This window comes from Myzus persicae, unplaced genomic scaffold (assembly GCF_001856785.1).
Source record: "Myzus persicae strain clone G006 unplaced genomic scaffold, MPER_G0061.0, whole genome shotgun sequence".
Classification (NCBI taxonomy): domain Eukaryota; kingdom Metazoa; phylum Arthropoda; class Insecta; order Hemiptera; family Aphididae; genus Myzus; species Myzus persicae.
In genome coordinates, this window is record NW_019101461.1 from 52,227 (window position 1) to 77,092 (window position 24,866).

General features: G+C 26.1%; 1 protein-coding gene across 1 annotated transcript in view; it reads left to right on the forward strand.

The window, feature by feature from the left end:
* The first annotated feature begins 10,839 nt into the window (after positions 1-10,839).
* The window catches only part of LOC111029231 (protein amalgam-like), a 341,924-nt gene continuing 327,897 nt past the window's right edge, over positions 10,840-24,866 (forward strand). Inside the window, exon 1 of the mRNA XM_022308184.1 lies at positions 10,840-11,098. The gene's annotated coding sequence lies outside the window, so the exon portion shown is untranslated. The remainder of the gene's footprint in view (positions 11,099-24,866) is intronic.

Consider the following 24,866-nt stretch of genomic DNA (forward strand, 5'->3'; position numbering starts at 1 on the left):
CATCCCGACCTATTTTCAGAAAACAATGCAAATTGTATCGAAATCCTTTCACCCTTATTTCTAATACTCAATAATCATTGCACACGTCCTATCGCAGGAAGGATTATTTACAATAGGAAATAATAAGTATATTACAGTAATACGCCTATCATCGAGTTCATCTTCATACTTGTACCTTTTTACCAACGAACACAATGAGATAGTAGTGGTGAATATCCCATGGGTAAAATAGTATACATAATCCATATACTTATTATAATAAAATGTGTATTGGTATATATTGTATCTACTTATAAGTACACTTATACTTATATTATGTACCTAAATATACACAATAAGTATAAAAGTGGACTACACTTCCATTATGATTATTAAAATATTAGTAATACGGACTGATAAATATTATACGAACATTAAGAATACTATATCACCCGCATCTCCTTGCATCCGCCGCAACGACCGGTTCATTGTGATTGATTATAAAAAACACATTACTTCTATGGCGGTAATCTACATCTCTCAATGTACATATTATAATATTTATGGTTCTAATTTCATACCCTATTTTATACACTACTCATACTTACCTTCTTATTTTCTCTTATTTTTTGTTAACTCAAGTACTACACTAAAATTAATATCTTTTGACTATTATAATAATGTACTAACATAATATTTTAAATTATTTATAACTCAAAGAACATTTTTTAGTAATATATTTAAATTATCTTAAAAATCATATTAAGCTAAAAAATAAAACTTAATAAGAGAACATTGTACAAAAATTACTAACACCAAAATGAAATAACAAAGTAAATAAGTAGGTACAATAATTAATCATCCGACGAGGTTAGTTTTTTTTTCACATTATTTATTCTCTTTTTTCTTTACGTCAACTCTCTACAGCAATAATAACATACCATTCAGCTTGAATACACCCAAAATAAAGAGTAAAATAAAACGTAGAGCATGAAACTTGGTGAAAAATTAAGCATGTTCAATTTTTTTTTCATTATGGCTAAAATTTTAAAATAGAAAAAACTTTTAACAAGAAGTAATATTTCAAGTCAATATTATTTAGCTTGTTGTTTTAGATCACCTGATCCCCGCGATCTCCTTTCCATTTCAGGTGTTAGTTAAAGTATTTCAAAGTTCTCTTAATCTAATGCGTCTCAAAGGTACCTACTTACGAATTTGTTTTTATTTGAATACATGTACCACATAGATCACAGTTGTCAAAATAAATAATACTCAAATATATTCCTAATATGTCTTATTATAGGTCTCATTATTATTATACAAACAGTATACTCCCATACATGAACCATTGAACTTCACTTTTGAAGTGATTTCAATGTTTTTTTTTATCAAAATAGGAATTTTTCGTTTGTCTTTTTTGTAAAAACAAAATATATTCTGTTTCAATTTCTTACCTTTTTATAGTTTAATAATATTTATGAAAAACTTCGATATTTGTTCATATTTAAAATGTTTTCAAAATGTTATAAGGAATTTTCTTAATCTTTACTTTCGTTTGATAACAATAAAATTGAAAATTTGTTTCATAATTAAAATTGTTCTTATTAGGGTATTTGTAAGTACATCAGATGATATATAATATTAGGTATATATTTTAATTGCATTAAACTTATTATAATAAAATATATATTTCCAAGTTTAGAAATACATAACATTATATATCTCGATACTATTATTGGGTAGGTTAGGTTTTACTTAAGTGAAGTAAGTATCAGCTTTTAATAGGTATTTGGAAAAAAATACACTAGTGAAGAAAATTGTATTATGTGAAAATCTATATGTTTCCGTATGAATTTCTAAAGTTAATCCCCTGAAACCTCCCTAAAATACTGTAATCAATTATGAAAACATTATAGACGTTTCTAAATCAAAAAACTTTTGTACTATATATATATTTTTCAACATGTTGAATATGTATGTGATAAAATGGATGTAACGTAAATTTTGAATTGCTTTGCATACACAATATGATCACGATTTAAGGTATCTCTAAATATTTCGGCTGGATGAATTTTTATTGAAATTAATTTTGGGGGGAACCTAGGAAAACCAAGGAAAACCTTTTGTGAAATGTTCAAATTGTTAACATTTACGCGCAGTACAGAATGTATTTTATTTAATGTTTACAATTATTTTAAGCGCATGATTTGGATTAACGGAATTTTTTCAAGTAGATTTGACAACCATTATTAAATTTTGAAAAAAAATGTTTAATTTTCTTGTATAGTTCATTAACTTTAGATTATTTTATTATTATTATTATTAATGTAATTTTATTTTTTTCATTAATAATTATAATTTTTATACGAAAATCTTCACTTTCTTTAGGACAACTGTATTTTTAATTTTTATAATTTATTTCTGGACATCAAAGTATGAATAAAAGTGTAAAATATTTAAGTACTTTATGTACATTTTTGTTTGTGTTTATTATTTGCCGCACTAATACCTAAGTAATAACAATATTAAATACTATAATAATAATAATAATAATAATAGAAGAAGTAGGATTTATAATACGAATAAACTTAAATGTGTACTAAAACCTGCGGATTTTGTTTCATACTTCATTAATTCTAATAATATTATGATAATCAGATAATGTTATTAATTATTTTAATGTTATAATAAAAACTATATTGATTTTATATCTTTATTATAAGTGTGTTACTGTAAGTGTTTTATAAATACTTCTATAATATTAGTTAAGTATTAGTTATTCATATACTATACACTATTAAATAATCTCCTAATTAATAACACTCATTTTTAAAATTATAATCAGATATCTTTAAATAAAATAAAATGTATTTCAAAACATCTTTTAAATTAAATCGACATTTTAAACAAAATAAAAAAATAATCTTAATAAAATTAAATATACTTATACATTAACTGTCTGACCCCGTGCACTTCGTTGGCCGTTAAAAATACTATCTCTATATTAGAGACTTGATGGCGATAATGCGATTATTATCAGGCCCCGCTAGGTGAATACTATATTACTATTTAAATGATTATATGAATAATATGTTTTATTTTGATTGTGTACCTACACTCCAAGGAGCGGCTGTAAGTTCAACTCAGCCTCCTTGGTAGACAATATGCGAATATTCGATTTGATACAGGCTTAAACCTGTTCTGCCAGGATTAACAATTGGTAACCAAAAAACAAAAAAACAATACTAATTTCCACTAAAAAATTAAGAAAATGAGTTATTAATAATAATAAACGTGTACATTGTACACGTTATTACACATATCTTATGGCACGGCAGCCCGCGGGTCTCCAGTAACCTGCAAAATGATCTTTGTATCAAATTTGAAACGGTACCTATGCGAGTCAGACCGTCTGTTAGAAAATAAACTCAATTTTGTTATTAGAAAGTTTTATTGTCTGTAATTTCAAAAATTAAGTATAAAATGCGAACGTCTATGTTGCTCCGGAAGTATTTGGAGTTGATCCAGTAGTATCGTCGGCTGTGGTCTGGGGATGTTGCCGAGTCCACCACTACCGTGTTCACTAGGCCCTGGGAGTAGTTTCCTCACTACCAAGTAACCCAGGATCCATTTCTATCGATCCCACGTAGCTGTCTGATCCGTGAGTTTTACTGGCTGGAGCTGTAGGAGATGACTTTCCCGTGATGTATAGGCGTCGTGCAAGTTTCACCACATAACTTGCCAACAAGTTAGGTGGTGCGCCTCAGAATGTAGCCGGGCAACTCACATAAGTGACGTGACAATTCAACTAAATGCCGTGTAAGTTCCGGGATATGGGTTGCCCACCGGGTGTCAAGATCAGTAAGTGATGGACAACTCAACTAAGTGCCAAACACATGGTTTGAATAAATGGATAGGACACGTGGGTAGTTCGACTGTTCGTGTACATTTTATTTATTTGATTAACATGAAGAAGATCTAAAATATGTAGGTAGGTACATATTGCCCGTCAATCAAGTAATTTATTTATTTAGGGTTTCAGTATTTTTTTAAAATTAGTTTAAAAGCCTCGATAACGTGACCATTGGCTTGTTTTTACATATAATGATAACTTAAATTAGATTGTACAGTTCAGTATCTTCAAAAATAAAATTATATTTTGGATGGATTTTTCGTCAGAGCCCAGTGCGTCGTGAAGATGTTGAATTTTTGTCGTGCCTCTTTTGTGTCTCTGCATTCGGTGATAATATGTTTGATTTTAGTTGTAATTCCGTTTATATATTTATAGTTTAATAGTTTGTAAAAGAATATTTTTAGTACCTTTTGTATCATGGCTGATTAAAATTTTCTATAATTTTCTTAAATTTTTTTTTAATTTCTCAAAACTAATTGAGCTAATTTTATTATTAATTTCTTGCGTTATAAACATTTATAAAATAATATATTAGTTTTAAAATTTAATTCGTTATATTATATTTAAGATTTTAATTTACTTTAAAATTTTAAAAGTTATATTGACTTTTTATTTTAATATTTTAAATTTGAATTATTTTTTAAATAAGCTTGACATTTGTAGGTATACAATAGTTTATTTATTTTAATAATTTATTGGAATAAAAGTTTTCATTTGAGTTTGTAAACAATTATTGTATATTCTAAATTTTAATTTAATAAAACACGGCAAAGAGACGACATGTCTGCAGGGATATCTTTAATATTAACCAAAATTATTATCTAGAAATGTATTATAAATGATTTGAAATATTTTTCACCTTAGTATGATAAAATATCTCATGTAAAAGGGATATTCTACATTCTTTACTCGCAAATTATGTGATAAAACACAACAATTATACATTGTTTGCCAATTTGTTTGTGCTATAATTTTATAAGAATAATATGATGCATATTATGGGCCTTTATTATTATTAATATTATTTTTTTTTTAAATTAATAATACCCTCAGCAACATGGGCCTTTGGGCTTTCAGTGAATATTATTATTATGTGTTTGTGTGTTTAATGATATCCTAGGTAGCAGTGTCTATTGTGGGTGATTCACAAATATTGATTTACATATTTTAATATTATAACATTATACACTATTGTAAAATGCACTTATTACACGATATAAACGATTTAATTATTAGTTGAGAGAAGTAGGTACTAAATAAGCAGTGATAGCTCGAGGCCTTGAGTTTATAACTATATACCTATACGAATGTAATTCTACCTATGATTCCTGGAGCTTTGAATTTTATCTAACCTGAGAGTACGGCAATATTGTGGATACTGTATTACTATATTATGCTGTTACAAACTCTACAGGAGGTGCACATTGAGGCGTTATTCTTGTGTGGAAAATTTTAATAAGTATTGTGATAGTATAACTTTAAACTCTCCGGAAAACTCAGGACTGATGTTTGATTTCATAAAGTTTCGTGGATTTTAGTACATTTTATTAAATACAATTTTTATATTTTTTTGGAAATATTTAAACTTTAGTTTTGGAAAATAATAATTATCATTTTATTTTAGGTTTCTTACTTTTTTAATGACAATTTATACTTTTTATTTTATACTTTTTAGCAGAATACTTAATTGATTGTCTTTTTTTATAAACATTTAAAGTTTAAATGCTTTAGGATAGGTGTGGAGTGGCATGGGATACTGCGCAAAATCGTGATGCAATACTCCACTCATTTAAACTTTGAAATTTAAATGCTTGTAAATAAAAGATTATTTATTAAATATTCATTATTTGTACAACGAAGTTTTCATAAAAAATATTCTCATTCCAAATATATATATATTTATGAACTATAGTTGTCATTAAAAAAAAGGTAAGATTAGGGAACTAACCTAAAAAATCAACAAAAGAAAAGTTCCATTTTTCTTTTTACATGTTTTTGGCATCAACAATGTTATTATTGGCCGTTAAAATTCTACAGTTTTTACATTTATATTTATGCATGAGTTATATTAAATTAGCTCATTCACTTCTGTAAAATTATAAACATTAGGTAATAAGTTTATTGACTGCTTTTATTTTGGGTTCCACGATTTATTCTAAAGTTTCTGTTTATCAATTGATAATTGTGTCACACCACAAAATATTTTTGGCATTCTAGAAGTATATATTTGACCGTGTCGAGTGTTCCGCAAGCTGGAGGGTGGTGACGAAGATGGAGATATAAGTTTGTTTGCCGTAGTTAATATGGTTAATAATTATAACCTCGTAATTTCTGAGTATTTTGCATGTTTTGATCCACGGTATGATAGATTATATGATCCCTGTTACAAATATAATTAATATTTTAAGTTAACTATAAATTATTAACTCAAGGAATTTGTATTTATTTATATTTATAATTATCCTATGTACACAAACATATAGTTATTACATAAATCAATAATTATATAATTAATTTGAATTACATCTATTATAGATACGTATTATGTAAAAATACAATTTTAACTTACATATTATTTTTTTATTATTAATTATTAGTTCAGGATATCGGATAAAATAATTGTTTTAATCATTCATAACATAATATATTCAATCAAAAGTTTATTCCGGTATTGTACTCAACATGTTTCAATTAAAAGCTCTTTGATGTTACTGCGTAATTTTGTAGTCCAATATAGATTCTATAGTTCAGTATCGCTAATTATTATTTTATCACAAAATTAAATTATATTCGTGTGCTTATAACTAAATCAGTTTATGTACTTACCTACTATGAACATTTTTGCTTAGTAATTCAAAGATCGTTACCAAATGTTAAAAAAAATGTATTTCGATAATATTATTACTTTAAGAACTTTAGTAAAATATAAATATATAAATCAATTGTCAAAGAAAAATATTTGTCACTTTTGTCAGTTTTGAAATTGTACAACCTATTGTATTTAAAAAAATACAAAACAACAGTTTTAAGTATTATAAGTTGTAAGTACAATAGTAACCATTTTAATTATTTTATATGTATGCATGAAATGCAATGCAATGTATTCTTTTATCATTGTTTTTAAATTGAACGTTGCTCAGTAGTTTCTACTCAATTTTTTATCCTACTCGGGCTACTTGCACCAACTATTTTTGAAGTGATAAAATAATAACTTTGGAAAACCATCACGACCACATAAATTATTCTATTAATACCATAATATTTGGTTTTTAAATGTGCAATAATTAATCATTGAGAGTTTAAAAATAAGTTGGTGATAAATACTTTGTTTTAGAAAAATAAGCACATGCAATTCATCAAAATATCATAATATATTATTAAACTGTTACCTATTGATTTTTGCATTCTTTTATGTAACCATATTTCATTTATTTAGATTGCAACTATTACAGATATTGTGAAAAATTGAGATTTCTAATTCTAAATATTCACTAGAGATAATAGTTTTGGATAAATTTTCATTAAATATCAGATTCAACATTTAAAAATTTTCAAATATTGTATACTAAATAAAAACTAACCATAACACAGAAATTTGATAATGACCAACAATTAATTTTAATTTTACTCCTAAAACGTAATTAGTAATTACCAATTATTAATCTTTGGTAATAAGTTATAAATATTAAGTTAAATTTAAAATATTAATATTCAATATTATATATATTTAATATTATATTAATAACTTACAATGATATATATTATAACTGTTAAATTGTAATAATACATATTTCAGATAAATAAAAAAAAATTATATAATCAAATTACTCTTATAATTAGTAATATTAAATTATTAACACAATTAAACCCTATCTTTGTGTATAAAATACAAATTTGACACGAACCTACGATGGCGTTTATCGATTCCACGACTATAATTCATATCTACCATACACTCCAATAGCTACTGGAGTATCAATTTATTACTTATCCTTTCCTTAAATTTAATATTTGAAATTATAAAGTTTCCAAAAAGTTGGTAGTGTGTTCGTTATACGTATTATAATGTTGGGAATCTATATAGGTAGTGTAAATCATAATTTTGAATTATATAAATATTTTAAATATATAGCTAATAAATATAATATTAGATTGTTATTACTAATTTTGTTTTAAATTATAAAAATTATATAGTATTAAAACGTATAACATTTAAAGAATTATAGTTGGAGCCTGGTGTGGTGCGGTGGTTAATATTAAAAAAAAAAATGTTTTTGAATGTTTTAGTCGAATCGATAAATCTTTGTTTATGTATAGAGACGATATGTATAGACGTAGGTTGTAGATATTATGAACCTGCAATATTAGATATAACTAAAAAACAAGTTTTATGACTGGAATAGTGACAGAGAAGATTATGGTAGAGCACAGAATTAAAATAAATGACAGAAATGAGGACAGGAAATTTACGACAGAAGGCCATATTACAATTGCAAAATGAATAGTATCGCTAGAATTAGGCAATTAGACAATAATTGTGGATACTACAACTTACAGATGTTATGATACGAGATATTATATAGGCGATAACAGAATAATATACAAGCGAAATAATAAATGTAGAAAAATATATCGCTATCGGATACCTTAACTCGAGAAGTTAATGTTTTAATAAATAATTTAAAAGTAAATGATGTGAAACAGCCGCTCGTAAAATATAACATAAAACATGATATTACACTATACATTTCTTATAAAACTATCAAAACAAGACAAAATTCACACACAAAAATAAAATAGATCACTGTGATGCGATAATAGTTTGTAGTAAATAGTTAGCACCTAATTATTATTACTCTTCTAATATTCCAATAATAAATGTTTTTACTCATCCTTGAGTCAACATATCGATATCATTATTTGAAAATAACGATTAATGATGTGAATTATAACTTAAATAGAAAAATTACTTTTAAATATCGTTATGATTAGCTTCAGTAAAGTGATTAGCAAGTTAAGTGTACAGCTGTACCTCATTTACTATATTACAGTCAAATTTTAGTGCTGAAAAAAATAAAATTAGAATTACTAAAAAATGTTTGGTGTATTTTAAAATGCTCTAAAAAAATAAAATAATGTTTTCACGGAAAATATTAATGGAGAAAACACTAAATGTAGGTATACACTTTCGTACATATTAATCTTTCCACTAATTTGAATTTAGTTGACTTTTTTATTATATTTTCCTGCATATATACCTAGTCCTTAATAATTTATAATTTTTCTAATTTCTGTCATGAAAGACTATTTTTATGAAACAATTTCACTTCACATATTTTATGCCTTCCGTCTACCTATATAATATGTATTTGTATATATTATGCATGATATGTATTGCAAAAAATAGAAACGTTTTGCTCTTAGCACGTTCTGCATAGTATTATAATTTGGTCGGGTCACCTCACTAAATATCTACCTAAATCGCCTTTCATTTTTTACAATTTCTATCATAACATCTTCTCGAATGTTTTGCACACATGGATAATTTTGTCTGAACTACCGATGTTTATCAACCAAATGTTCCAAATAAATGTTGATTGTACATTTTATTTTACGTGATACGCATTACGTATGACATCTTAACATTTTGCAATATCAACAATTTTGCATTTTCATATTACCCATTTTATTAATATATAAAATTATAAATTGTCAATGATGTCTAGATGTCTTTTATTAAATAATATCAAGAAAATCATTTATGATGTACATTATCACATTAAAGTGTTTGAAAGAAATATCAAGTTTTATTTTCATTGATCCAGATAAACTTTTCTGTTATGTCCTTAGGTGTGGTATAAACCGTCATTTAAATGAAAGCCTAATGAATGAAATTAATTAAAGAAACAAATCATCTGGATAGTGCTTGGTATAATGCCAAAACCATGAAATTTCTATTGTACTCATAGTACCTACATCTATGTGCAATGTAATTATTCATTATATCATAGTTTATTCTTTTTACCTACATCATAAATAATAAATATCTTATCGTCGATTTTTGAAAAACTGAATTGATTGAAAATCATAGTTCACTTATTTCAATGTATATATTAATATAATATATTATATAAAAAAAAATATTTAAACAATGTTGACACTGTATAAACAAATATTTAATTTACTTTTTAAATTTAACAAATCTTTGACAAAAATAAATAAACCACAATAATTATTAAGAATATTTTTTGAAGCTCTTGTTGATTATTAGTTTATTATTTTTTAATGTATATCATAAATAATTAATATTTGGTCATCTATTTTTGAAATATTAAATGTATAATAAATAATTTAAATACTCATTTCAACGTTCAAAAAAAAACATTCAACTAAGGCTGAAAATGTGTGAACGCTAATTTAATTTACATTTTAGGTTTAATAAGTCTTTAAAAAAAATAAATAAACTACAACAATAATATTATTAAGAACATTTTGGAAGCTCCTTGGCTTATTAATAATCAGTTTCAATATGACACAAAAATACCATACCACAAAATATAATATATAATATAAGAAAACGTGAGTCATGTAAACAAAAACCATGCGTAAACTGAAGCTACTCCAAATTATCTTTATATCTGACCCAGAAACGTAAATAACTTATTTTATTTTTACAATATTTTTAGGATTTTTTTAATCATAGAAGACATTTTTTTTATACATGCTAGCGTTAATAACAGCAATATGTATCATTTATATGGAATGTATTAATAAGTATTAATGTACATTTAGTATTTGTAAAATTTATATTATATTATGCATGTCAATGAACCAACTAAATATTTATGTTTAAACCACTTATTTTTAAAATAATTATCATCGGTTCTCCATTGGATAAACGAACGTTTTCAAAAAAAAAAATGTGCATATTTCTTTAATGCTGTATTCGTTTAACAAGCGTGTATTAAGTATCACTAGATTATGCGCTTCGTATGTAGGGTGCGCTGCGGAAAACTAGGGAAAACCGTGAAAAGTTTTCTGTATCCAGTGTGCCTTTAATATCGTTGCGGGACAGTCGTCGGTAATAATTATCTCTTTCATCTAACCGTTTGTTTACGCTAGTGAAAATTGTTTTATATAAAATAAAATATTCACGTGATGATGAGATTTTCACAAAGTGGTCGCTGAATAAGAAACTAAAAATAGGTAAGTACTTTAAACGTTAATACATTTTAATTTTTAATTTTAAGCAAAAAATCAAAATAATTTAAAAGCTTTGATAATTATTTCATTTAAAACAGGTATTTTGTCTTGTTTTCACGTTCGTTGTGATATTATGTTTTACAACCAGAATTTTTAATACTGATTACCATCTTTTTTAATATTAAATGGATGTTTAGTGTTCTTAAAAATAATTATTTGGCACTTGGTGTTTTACCAAGGAGCTAGTATAAAAACAACTCTATAACTATACGAACTTCTATACTAACTATAATTATTGATACTTATATATTTCTGTCCCTGGAATGATATATTTGTTGGCTTTTGATATAAGTGTTGTAAATATTATTGAAATTATAAATTTCACTGAGGTTTTATTTTTCTCAATATATTTTTGGAAATATTAAAAAAAAACTATATTGTTTGTATTATCTTGCATGTCATAAAATAACGAAACAGAATTTTTTAGAGATTTGTTTTTATTGAATGCGTCTTGATAAATTAATTTTAAATTTTATTTAGAAAAGAATATATACAGATACAGTATAAAATGTATAAATGCTTTAATAATTAATTCAATATTGTTAAGAATTAAATTTGATTTTTTTCTTATGGTTCTGAGAATTTTTTTTTATAAACCTTCTAAATTTTCATTCTTGCAACTATACGAATTTATAATACATACAAGATATTCAAGGAGAAATAGGAAATAGTTACGTACCTACTCGTATTGAAGTTTGAGTCTTATACGGCTCGGTACGTATCGCTTGTATATTCTACGTGTAACTTCTTGAAGGCTCAAAATTTACTGATACGTATCGATACACTCCAATTTATTCCTTGAAAATCTTGATACTTTCAATACCTATGTTATCATTATGATATTATATCACGTATTGGTGACTTTGGATTATTATTACACCAATTCGTCATTCTCTAAACAAGTAAAAATGTTTATTTTTGGCGTCTGTTCAGGAATTTTTTTTTCGCAATAGTATATACTTTATGGCAAAAACAATAATTGCAAAGAGCAACACCGCGAATTGAAATGGAACAAAGGTCGTGGATTTGAATTAAATCCCCCAGGGTCCAGAGTATTGTCGGTGTACACGTCTATTATTGTTTAGCCTCAACAACGTGCCGGCCTTTAAAGGTTGACCCCTACTACAGTCATTGCCAAAGCTATTAAAAAAAAAATAAAAATAAGCGGAAATTTTACAATTTCACTGTAAACGTGTGTGTATGTGTGAACGACACATAATAGGTAATTTATTTTTAGGCAAGAGTTAGTAAAAAAAAACAATACCGAAACCTCTTACCATCGGCGCAATTGGGTAAAAAGGAACTGAAAAAAAGCTTTTTATTTTTATACCCCTTATTGAAATACTAAAGTAATAGCAGCTATAGGTTATTCATCAATTCCAGCGAAAGGTATTGATCATTTTCAATACCAATACGCTATCGGTACCGGTGATAGAAAACATCTCTTTGTCATTTCTAATTGTTAAAAAATAATGACGTCATGATCTGAGATATTTTAACTATGTAATTTCATAAAATCAAACCTTGGTTATTTAATTCTCCGAAAGAAATATATAGGTACCAATACTATATTTTAATGCTGCATTGAATTCTCAGGATTTTGCATTGTGTGCACACTCCACTGGCAGGTGCATTAAAATACTATGTTCATAAAAGCAATTACATGTCAAATGCCAAAATAAATAACATTAAAATATATGAAATATACCACGGTCATTAAGGGTATAGTTGTATAGCTGTTTATATGTTTATTTAAATTAATTGTTTTTATTAAAATTGATAGTTTTGTAAATATTTTATGCGGATGATTATATTATATTATGTACTTGCGTTCATTCGGTTTTAGAACTTAAACATTTCCTTATAAACTGAATTATTGGTTGACAATATAAAACAATATTACCTATCTATTAGACATTTTTGATCAAGTACATCATTAGGCACTTAAAGTGATATTAAATTGCACACAATATTTGATTCTTTTTGAATTATTATGATTAAGCTATTGTGGGATGAGTTCTATGTAGCAATGTAACAATTTCTAGATTTTTTTTTTTTAAAAAGTAGTGTTACACTATAATTATTTAATGAAACTATATTGCATTCAAAGTTTTTTAAATATTTATCAGTTTATTTAAATTGATGTTATACAACCGTTAGATTTTTAAAAAAATGTATTCTGTTTTATTTTTTTTTTTTTAAATGCTGATGAATATTTTTGATGAAAAATTAAAAATAAATAGAATTATGATTTCTTTTTTAAGAATTGTTTATTATTTTGTTACTTATATATGTATTTATTATTTTAATTTTTAACCACCAATAATTAGAGCTTACAATTAATGGATATGAATTATGCACTATTGTTGAAAATAATACATTTTATAGACAGCATAATATTCTGACTGTGATAAAAAGCAAATGTAACATTTTTTTAAATGTTATTGTTCTATATTCATTATTCACAGATAGAAAAGGCCTATGGTTATAGGCTGGCAGGAAGAGTTAGAGATATTGATTTCTCTACAGAGTCGATTGTTTTTTAAGATTATGTTCCAATAAACTTATAAACTTAAATACTCTTAAATCTCTATCAATTATTGTAAAAAGGAGGCCTTAATATGTATATAATACAAATGGTTGAGGGTGAAATAATCTTAAATTGCCATGTACCTAACCTGAAAATTTTTTTTTTTTATTGATTTCTGGATGATCGTGTCGTTCAACCTGTGTATTATTTTATCATGTTCTTAAATCTTGTTGTCGAGGGGAAATTAAAAGGTTGTACATTGTACACTTTACATAGTTTTTGTAAACATATTGAATGATGCAGAATGATCTACTTGGTATAAAATATTCATGAGTTAGAATCAAATATTAAAATGGAATGTAGCAAATATCTTATTTTCAAAACTTTTTCCCAAGGAATACAGTTAATTTTTTTTTTAATTAGAAATATTGCACAAGGTAATTTTCAGGTAATTTTCTTGATATTTTTGCTTATTTTTTTTAATCTAATTAATACTTAGTAATGAACTTATCATTTATTAGCTATAGCCTATAAGTTATTTTACTGAAGAGACAGATACAGTGTTTGAATCCCTACTATCTTTTAAATTTTAATTGATTTTAATCATTTCATACTTGCTTATTTTTTGTATTAATCTAATTACTATAGTGATTAATGAGTTATACTACGAGTTACAATTTAAGACAGATTGCTGTTTTTTCAATTACAAATTATATCAGTCAGAATATTATACAAAATTGTGATTTTTTTTTTGTGTTTTTAGTAGAGCTTTTATAGAGCTCAATATAATAGTTACTAAATATTAGTTATACACTTATACAAATATAGAAATGTAAATAATTTCAATAGTTAAGAGTTCAAAATAAAAATAAAATATCACCTTGTTCAAAAATATGCTGAAATCGTTAAATATTTGTTTAACACACCACTTAGAAAAATCATATAATATTATTATTTATTACGATAAACAATATTTGTACATTGTTTTTGAGACATTTTTATTTAAATTGGTCATGTTTGTATTATTTTAGTAGATTTTTCGATTTTTCGATTTTTCGATTTCTAAGTTGATAAACTAATTAATTATTTCGGATTAAATTTTAAAACCGTCTCATCTATTTTACCTAAGAAAAATAAAGTTATTCATCTAATTTTATATTTAATTTTTCACTACCCCTAATATTTATAACGTAGTATAAGTATTAGTTAAAAATAAATATTATATATTGACTATTTAGTAAACAGATAAAGTATTATTGGCCTGTTTTCATTAACTTTTTGACTTTCACCTATTAAATGTATTACTGATTTTTATATTAGTTAGGTTGAAACTATAACACTATATCATACGTATCAAAACTGCTTATCAGTAACATTATTAATATTAAATGTATTTTATTAATACGATTGACTAAATCAGTGCAACTTAATTATATATTTTTTGACATTTTGATCTGATAAATAAGTAGGTGTAAATGTCTCATAGAAGAAAAAAAAAATAAAAAAAATAATATTTAAGATCCTGAGTGTTTGTTTTAGAGATGGACATTGTATTGGGTTATTTAAAAAAATATGCTTTATATGATTTCATCTTTATCCGTATATTGTGACAAGATATTTGTTTTACCGTTTGCATGCAAGCAGACCACATGGCATAAGTAATACTTTAATACCAACCTAACAGACAATAGAAACAATAGCTCATTAAATTCAAGAATAAAATAAAATAAATGCGTTCGAAATTGGTTTCTATATTATTATTCCTGTAAATATTGTGCCTCAGTCGATTTTGAATAAACTATATATTGAACCGAAATAACATGTTTCTAGACGTGTGCTCGACATAGGACTTATATTTCGTTTTATATATATTATATTATTGTGTTTTTGAAGGAGATATTTTTTTCGCACGGCCCGCCGTAACTTTTGCGGTTTATTTAACCTCGAAATGGGCAAATGAATTATGCGAAATATTTAAATGGAGAGATCTGCATAATAACTTATTGCGGAAACAATGACGGCGGTAGACCTTTACTGGCAGGATGTCCGAGCTAGCGATCTGGCGCTGTACAGTATTCTTCGACATCATTGTTGCGTCGCGCCACGCTGTTTCGCCGGTCGCCGCCGAGCGCATGTTACTTGATAATAATAATAATATACATTTCGGTATTATAATAATATTATGCGTCTCTCGTTTGAGATTCTAAAAGGATCGATACTACTATTGCTCTGAATTTCGTGGTAAAATATGTATTTTTTTAAAACATGAACTTTCGGAGCAGTAGTAGTATCTATTGCGTCGATAGTACCATTATATAGTTGTATAATATAACAAATTCTGGGAATAGATTTTTTTTTAAAGTAGTCATAGAGAAAGGTGCACAATTGCAACGCAATTTACGATCGATTAACAATAATTATGTATTGGTTGTTATTTTGATTTGGAATATGTTTTTATGGTGGACGACGATGGGTAAAAGTATCTATATAGACACTATTTAATAATATAATAATTATAATTATATTGGAAATCGATGACAAAGTTAATTACTGTCGTTTATGTGAATGTAAAATATTACAATTCTTGGAATGGTATTTAATTTAAGTTTTAACTAATTTTAATGTGAAACCTGAAATGCAAAATAACATAATTCTATTTACTTCAATCTCCTAACAATTCTTCGAAGTCTTTTAGTTATTACCGAGTTTGCCATAATAACCTCTTCACATTTATTAACGCTTTAGTAAAAATTAAATTATCGTTAACTTGTTTTTTTAAAACGATGATCTATAGTTAAGTATATACATTATTAGATAATATAAATATTAAAATAATTACTTTCAGTGTTTAGCTGATAAAAGAAAATGAATGCCTAATGTCCATATACGCATTTTATTTTTGAGATGTATACATACCTATCTATACACAAATATTAGATATTCTGTACAAACATAATATTTTATCATAGCTTAAAATATTTACCATACATATTTTTAATACTTAACGTACACTATATATGACAGTAAATTCGGGTATGCCGTCCTTTTAATACAACCATTGAGTATATACTGTAAATATACAATGATAATATATACTCAATTTACAATGATGTAACATTGATTGTAGATAGTGTATACCCAGTGTTTTATTTAAAATTAAATGTGCCGAACTTGCAAAAAAATTGGTATATTATGTTATTATAAATGAATAGTTATGTAGTTTTCATATAATTTTACGACAGTTGATAATTGTTGATTAAACTGAATAGCAATTATATGAAATTTAAACTTGAAAACAGTAAATTAAATATTATTCTTTGACTATGATTAGTTTATTTTTTTTGAAAATAATGATCTAAGACGGTCGTAATAATAATATTTTGTGTATTAGTTTAAGGACCTCAAGTTCCTCTGTACACTCGTTATGGTATAAGTCCTATCTTGATGAACAGATTTTGAGGAAATGACTTAGAGTACTTACACGGTTACATACTAGTTTAGGCCTCTTGTCGGGTCTTCCGGATCGAGTAGCTGTCTCCTGACGCTATTAATTCCATTGAATGTTGGAGAATAAAGCAACGAAACTTCACGAACACCATCATCGCGAGCGGTCGTGTTGTCAAAAACGATCAAACCCGTATTCTTGGATCGGAAACGTATAGATGGGCGCCCATCCTCCACCTCTTCCTCTGAATAACCAGCCAAAAATAACACTTCTTTCCGGGATCGAAGGAAAACGAATAGATTTAACAAAACTTGTACAGAAGGTACGAAATTGATTCTCTGAGATTGTTGACCCTAGTCGGATTTCGTATCCAGGGATTGTACACGTGATCTCGGGGATACGATAAATACTTACTTGCTGGTACAACACCACGTCCGTCTGCAAAATTTGTTGGACAGAGTTGTTAGGGAAACTTTTGCTCGTTTGGTATTTACTATTTTGCATTGCAATTTTGTTTGAATATATTACAGTTACATGGCCAATATTTAATAAACAATTAGTGAGGGGCTCGTGTTTTTGTTTATGCCATCTATACAATATATTATATTTTTTAGTGCTTCAATATATACTTAGATCTTTATACTGTAACTGGATTGTATGTGTGAAATGTTGTTGTAATCAAGCTGCAAAACGTTAATTATCCCGTTAGCAAAAAATCCCTTTTCTGTACCCTTAAACGTCAATGATAATTTATCAATCAAACGACGAATACGCAGATGGCGTTGGAAATAATAATATTAAAAAATTTAAAACAGAACATTATTACACAACACATACAGTTGAACCGGAATGCCGATCAAATAAAAATCACGTAATTGTATTTACAAGCATTAATGCGTGTATTATGATTGGCTTATTAACCTGTGAACTAAGTATAAAAAACTTGTTTCCGCGTTTTCATACGGTGTTTAATAGGTACGCTAATATACAAATCAGTGATTGACAAAGTGCTATCCATTCGTTGTGTATTTGTATTAATAGTAGGTACACTATTTAATCGGTCAAGTGTTAATTCCATTATAATTTATTCAAGTATAGGTAAATATAAATTGTATAATATATAGAAAATCGACTATCAAACACCTACAGGGGCGTGAACAATGAATTTCGAGAAGGTTTATTTGATTTCTCAGATATTCCTATTATATAGTAGTGGAATTCGGTAACTAATTCTTGACGTCGAGTAAAAGGAAAGTATTATAACTATTGTCAATATTTTCAGTTACCGATAGACATAAGTGTTTTTGTAATCGTTTGATCTTTCGAATGAGTTTTATTTCTCAAGTCTACTACAATATACTGTCATTAAAATTATTTATTTATTCATTTTTTTTTTGAATTTATTCTGTGACAAGGGTCATTATCTTACTATTTTTAATTACTTTTTTACATAAATATAATATGCGTTTGATATTCATTTTCTACAATTTATTATTGTGTTTCGTTTTATATTTTTTCCAGCAACGTTAAATAAAAAATTGTTTGTTTCATTAATTGTTTTTCTATACCTATATTATTCTAAAGTAGTTACAATAAATCTTATTATAAAAATGTATAAATACTAAATATAAGTTTTAGGAATTAACTTTCACTTATTTATATACCTAATGTAAATTAATTTTTTATACAAGTTAGTTATAAGTATAAAGTAAATTTTACATTCTGCCTACATTTTTACTAGTGATAATATAATGCTATTTGTTTGGAAAACTCTGTAAAGGATGAATTAATAATTATAAGTATTAATTTTAAAGGTATAGTACTTACAACAAATTATTTTGTGTACAAAAAAAAAATCTACAACCTAAATTAAAGACTATAAAAATTTACGCTGAGATTTTGTTTTTACACAAAATTTTTTATACTATATTTTTTAACATTAATACTTAGTTAGGTATCTAGACCGAGAGTAAAGCAAATATCTTCTTTTACTTGGTGTGGTTCGCAAAGCACAAAGTCCAGTGAAAAAACCGATTCCGAGCAATGCTCAATTATGTATACTCGTAAAATATATAGTGTTATTTTATTATTTATTGCAGGATAATATGAAAATGTTAAGTCACTTAACATCCACGTTGATTAAAGATTGTGATCTAAATTTATTGATTACCTATCGTAATGAATAAAATAATATTAAATATCTTGATATAATAGGATATATTTATATTAAAATTTATAATACCTATTAAAATTGCGAATTTTGTTATGCCAACACGACCTAAAGATGAACTAGTAGTTTTAAAATATTATTGCTAACTCAAATAGATCGAATTCGTTTCATATTAATTCAATTTAATTCAACTTAAGCTATAAATAATTGGTTTAATAATTTTTAAAGTCTTGGGAATAAATTATCATCTATTGATGTAAAACATAGTTATTTGATTTTTGAATACTGTATAGATAAAATATTTAATCTATATAATATAATATGGGAGAAACAGGAAAAATTATTCCAGAATATGGTGGTCCATTATTTCTCGCTTCGGCCAGAATTCAAAAGACCTTACATTTAAACTTTAATACTTTACTTTTGATTTTGTTTATATTTAGATAAAATGCAATTTTTTTTCTATCTCCGTGGAATCGTTGTAGAACGTTTTCTTTTTCTTTGGACTAAATAGTTGCCAGTTGCCACCAATCTTTCAGAAGTTGATTTTGTAATATGCCAGAAGCTTCTTGTGTTTTAAATTTTAATACTGTAATTTAGTTTTATGAAATGTCTCCACAGTCATATTTGAATGCTTGTGTTTCAATTCTACTTACAAGGTCGATGGAAAATTTCAAACTGTAAACTTATATCCACGATCTTTTAAAGTGTTGTGTGTCCACCACTCACCAGAATAAATAGTGGGACCGTAGGAGAAGTTTCGTTTATAAATTGTTGATAGTAAAGTTTGTAGGTCTCGTTTCAAGATAAAAAAAAAATAGTTAGCAAAATATTATTATATTTCACAATACAAGCCAAAAATTCACAGCCCTATTATATTTGTGTTTTTTTTTTGTCATTGTTTTTATCTAAATTATTTGCGTTGTCTTCCGGTTTAAAATTTTGCAGGATACATTCATCTGTTATTGTGTTTTAATTTACTCTGGCAAGAATATTTTGATACTTAGACCGAATTCCAGGACAACTATTTCTTTTTAATTCTTCTACAGTAAAATCGTCTTAACATAATGTTTACACTATGTTTACACAAGTTAACAGTAGTCGGATTTAACTAATTTTGAATTCGAATTCTAAGTAGCAAGTACTCATTACACAATTATAACAACATACGATGGTTAAATAAATAAAATTAAACTTAATTAACGATTTTTAACCATGCATGATGTGAATAATTTATTAAGCTCATAAATCGATTAAAATGATTAAAAGAATTAGTGCAAACATGTATCAAATATTAAATGAATGAACAAAAAGTAAACTCTTTGTGAATTTCATATTAGGATATTGAGTACTTTTTTTTTTTTAGTAATAAAACAAATAAAATTGTTAATTAAACAGCTATAAAAAAAAAGATTATTATAGATATAATTATGATACTATTATTGTGGGTGATAAACAGTGTTCATTTAACCACAAAACCACGAAGATATATAAAATGTCCATTAAAAAAAAAATAAAAAAAAATAAAAATAAAAATAACATACCTACCTATGTATAATATTAACATTTAAGTTTTGACCTGATTTTTCGAAATCTATTTTATTATTTTTTATTTTTATTACATTTTGTTTTACTATTTGTTGTAATCCACTTTTTTATGGTTAAAACGTCATTATTCGTCACGAGTTCGGTGGTACAAGGACCACAATGACGAGTGCACGCAATACGCACTGTACTCGGTGGTGGTGGTGATGTATGCGGCGTAGGTGTGGGTAGAGGGGGGGGGGGTGTTGAGGTGTAGGTATAATAATATGTCGGAAAAAATAGAAAACAAAAACGAGCGGCCTTTTGACTTAACATTATACAAAAGGGCAGAGAAAGGGTATTTTATTGCATCCATCCATATAATAATGCAAAAAACGGTGGAAACGACGTTATTATTATTTCGTTACCAGCAGTGTATAATGTGCGTCAGTTGTGTTTTATCAGCAGTTTATGGAGCGCCTTTCCCATGTTAATATATGTTTGCTTTTTGATGTGATATTATTATTATTATTATTATTACTTCTCGTGCCCCTGCTTCCGCCGTTTTACTTATTCAGCAATAATGTCTCAATGCATTCGGCTTCACAGTATACACCTATTTTTTCGCTTGTACCCATGCATAATAATAATAATATAATACTCACGTATTACGTAGTGTATATTTTTCGTTTAAGTGTTATTTGGGGTGGCCTCAGTATTCCCAATGACCGAAACATAATAATAATATTGTGTTGTACTCTTGTTACGCCGTAAATGACACGGTCGATGTTCAACATGGTTTTCGATTTGTTTTTGTAAAAGCGGTTACATGACAGAATTACACGATCTCTATAAAATCAATTATTTGTTGAACAGACACTTGTATTATATAGTTTTAGTATAGTTATTTCAATTTGGTCATTCTGAACAATGATTTCGTGTGATACCAAGTAATCATAATATTAATATGTCTGGACTCCGGAGACTGAACTCAATTATAAAATATTACATATTTTGTTATTATTAATACCACAATTAATATTAAATAAGCACGGAATAATATCATATATAGCTGCGGTTAAATTGTATTAAGAATTAAGTATTTCGAATTTAAAATTTAAAACACTTAAAAATACTGAACACTGGATTTATTTTAATTGCTTAATTTATTTTAAGTAGTCTTAATAACCAATTTATTTAAAAACATATGTATTTTTAAGTTGACCAGTAATAATGGATACAAAATTTAAGTTGCCTGTGTTGTTAATAATGTAGTAGTTGGATTAGTGGAGGTTTACATTATGAGTTGTAATATTAATATATATTTAAATTCTAAATCTATTTAGTGTTTACTTAATTGTCTTGCGATTTACAATAATCAAAGTATAAATTCGTTCTATAAATGTATATCCTGCTTTACAAGTTAGTTATGCTCAGCCATATATCCTACATCATCAATAAGATTTAGACTTTTCAGTCGAAGACATTAGAGTACATTACTTAGGTTCCTTTTTACGTACCAATCCAATTTTATTGCAAACAGTGATGTTGAACCCCACCGTAAACAATATATGACACAGGAGACTACCTACTACAACAGAATTCTTTATTCTAAACTCAATAAAAATCCTAACCTGTTAGCTAACCTACAGAGCGCAGATGCTCTTCTATAGGGTTTGAAGTAGGTGACGAAATCCGCTATTTACTAAGTACAATAAACAACATATATATTAAATAAAAATTTTAATAAATATTAGGTGGGTATACAATATACCTGAAATAAAAATATCAACTTAATAAATGTATTGTTAACACTGTACCAGTGAAGTAAAAATCAATTTTTAAAAATGTGGTGATAAAAAATAACTTGTCCATGGAGAGTATCATGTAGTTCAGGCAGTGTTTGGTAAGTTCCTTTTAAAAAGGAATTCGTTCCGTTCCTTAAAAAAAGGATTCTTTCCTTTGTCGTTCCTTTGGAAAATGAACGAGATCCTTTTTTAGTTTCAAATAAAAAAAAAATCTTATCAAATCATCAATGTTTTTTTTTCATATGTATACTTAGGTTCTTAATTTTTTAATCATAATTATATATACCTACAAGTACATTTAACATTTTCTATTTAATTCAGGAATATAGTATTGAATATATATATTTTTTTTATTCATCTATAATATTTATTATTTTTTAAACAGTTAAAATTAATATTATATTATACGATTAATTTATATACTCGATAGCGATCACTAATTGGCAACAAACACATAAAAAACATATTTTAATTTAAATTATTTACATACTGTGTAAAAAGAAATCCTACTCGAAAGGAACGAAAAAGTTCGTTTTATTTCGTTATTTTTTTATAAAAAGGAATTCGTTCCAGGAAACTGTTTCTTTTGGAACTCGCTCCTTCCAAAAACTGAGTTCTATAAATAACTAAATCCAATATTAAATATAAATGTATTAGAAATAAACAAGTTGAACATATTTGGTGTAATGTCTAATTGTCATCTTAACTTAATTGATTAAATAATTTTTTTTTTTAATGAGGAAGCACCGAAGAAAATGTGTGAATCGCCATTATAGGTCCTTTTTTCTTTAAGTTCATTCTCGGTGGAAAAACTGACTTCTGGATTCATTCAATTTACACGAATTTTTAATATCATATTCACCACAAGAAAAGTTTAAAGCACCTTGTATTTTCTAATTCGAAAATGTAGAAAAAATTATTTTATCAAAAACGTTGTTGAGTACCGATAGTGACATCAAATTTCGTAATAAATAAATATTTAAAACATTTTGTTCATGATGCTTCTTGAGATAATGAGTATTTTCTGTAAAAATAATACCCGCTATAGCTTTTAAGTGTACTAAGATAGCGAAAATACGCTAGGCAAAATATTAGTACTTATGAAAATTTAAAACAACTATTCCATAATTGAATTATCATAAGAGTATAGGTTACTAATATTGAAGAAAACAATGGATATTTAACTGTTTAATATAACAAACCTACATATTTATCTTTTTTAACTATCTATTTATACTTATTTTTGAATAACTTAACTAAACTTTATATTTTAGTTAACAAGCATTTACCTAGGTTATACCTGTATTAATTTATATAATATTATGTTATGCACAAAAGTTTACTATTGGAAAATTTGCATAATATATTTCATGGTCAAAGCAATAAAAAACTGCTCGGACGATCCTGGAAAATAAAATGCAATTTTAAATTTAGTGAGCCAATGAGCATATTTATATACATACTTTTTGAAAGTTTTTCAAATGGTTTTAAATCTCTAAATAAACATTTTTTTTTTCATATTTCCTGGTCCATGTTAGTTTGTTGTTCTTAAATCTGGATTTAAGTAAAATAAAAAAAGGTTCATTTAAAAATTAATCAATTTATAAAAACATGTAAATGATTAATCATGACATTATTTTCAAATATTTCAGTTACAATTTATTTAATAAGAATTATTTAAGAAACATAATTATTATAAAATAATTATCATCAGTTTCATCCTCCTTTTAGGTCTTGTATGTTTATGAGCTTTAAATATTTATTTGAGTTTAGTTTGATATTTTGGAATTCCTATACTTAATGTAAAAAGTGGTTGAAATAAATTTGAGTTAATCTTTAAAAAATATATTTTTAAAAACGAAAAAATGTATTTAAATATTTATCAAGTATATTTGAATGACTATTTAAATTTTAAATTGTGTATGACAAATAATTGTTTATATTATTTGCAACTCTTTGACACAAACATGAAACGATAATATACTTGGTTTTTCAATTAGATGACTCTCGACTTTATCTTGGCGATCGAATCATCCCTTGACAAAAAAATAAAGACACTTATTATTATTTTATTCAGCGTCATCATTTGAGGGGGTGATTCTTTCAATTTGGGTATCTACTTTCTTGTATCTGTCGTGGGTTCGCATAAAAATATAAAATATAACACAGTCGTTTGCATGTCAAACAAAATATTGACGATGTGCAATCATCGTTTAAAAAAAAAGTTTGTACAA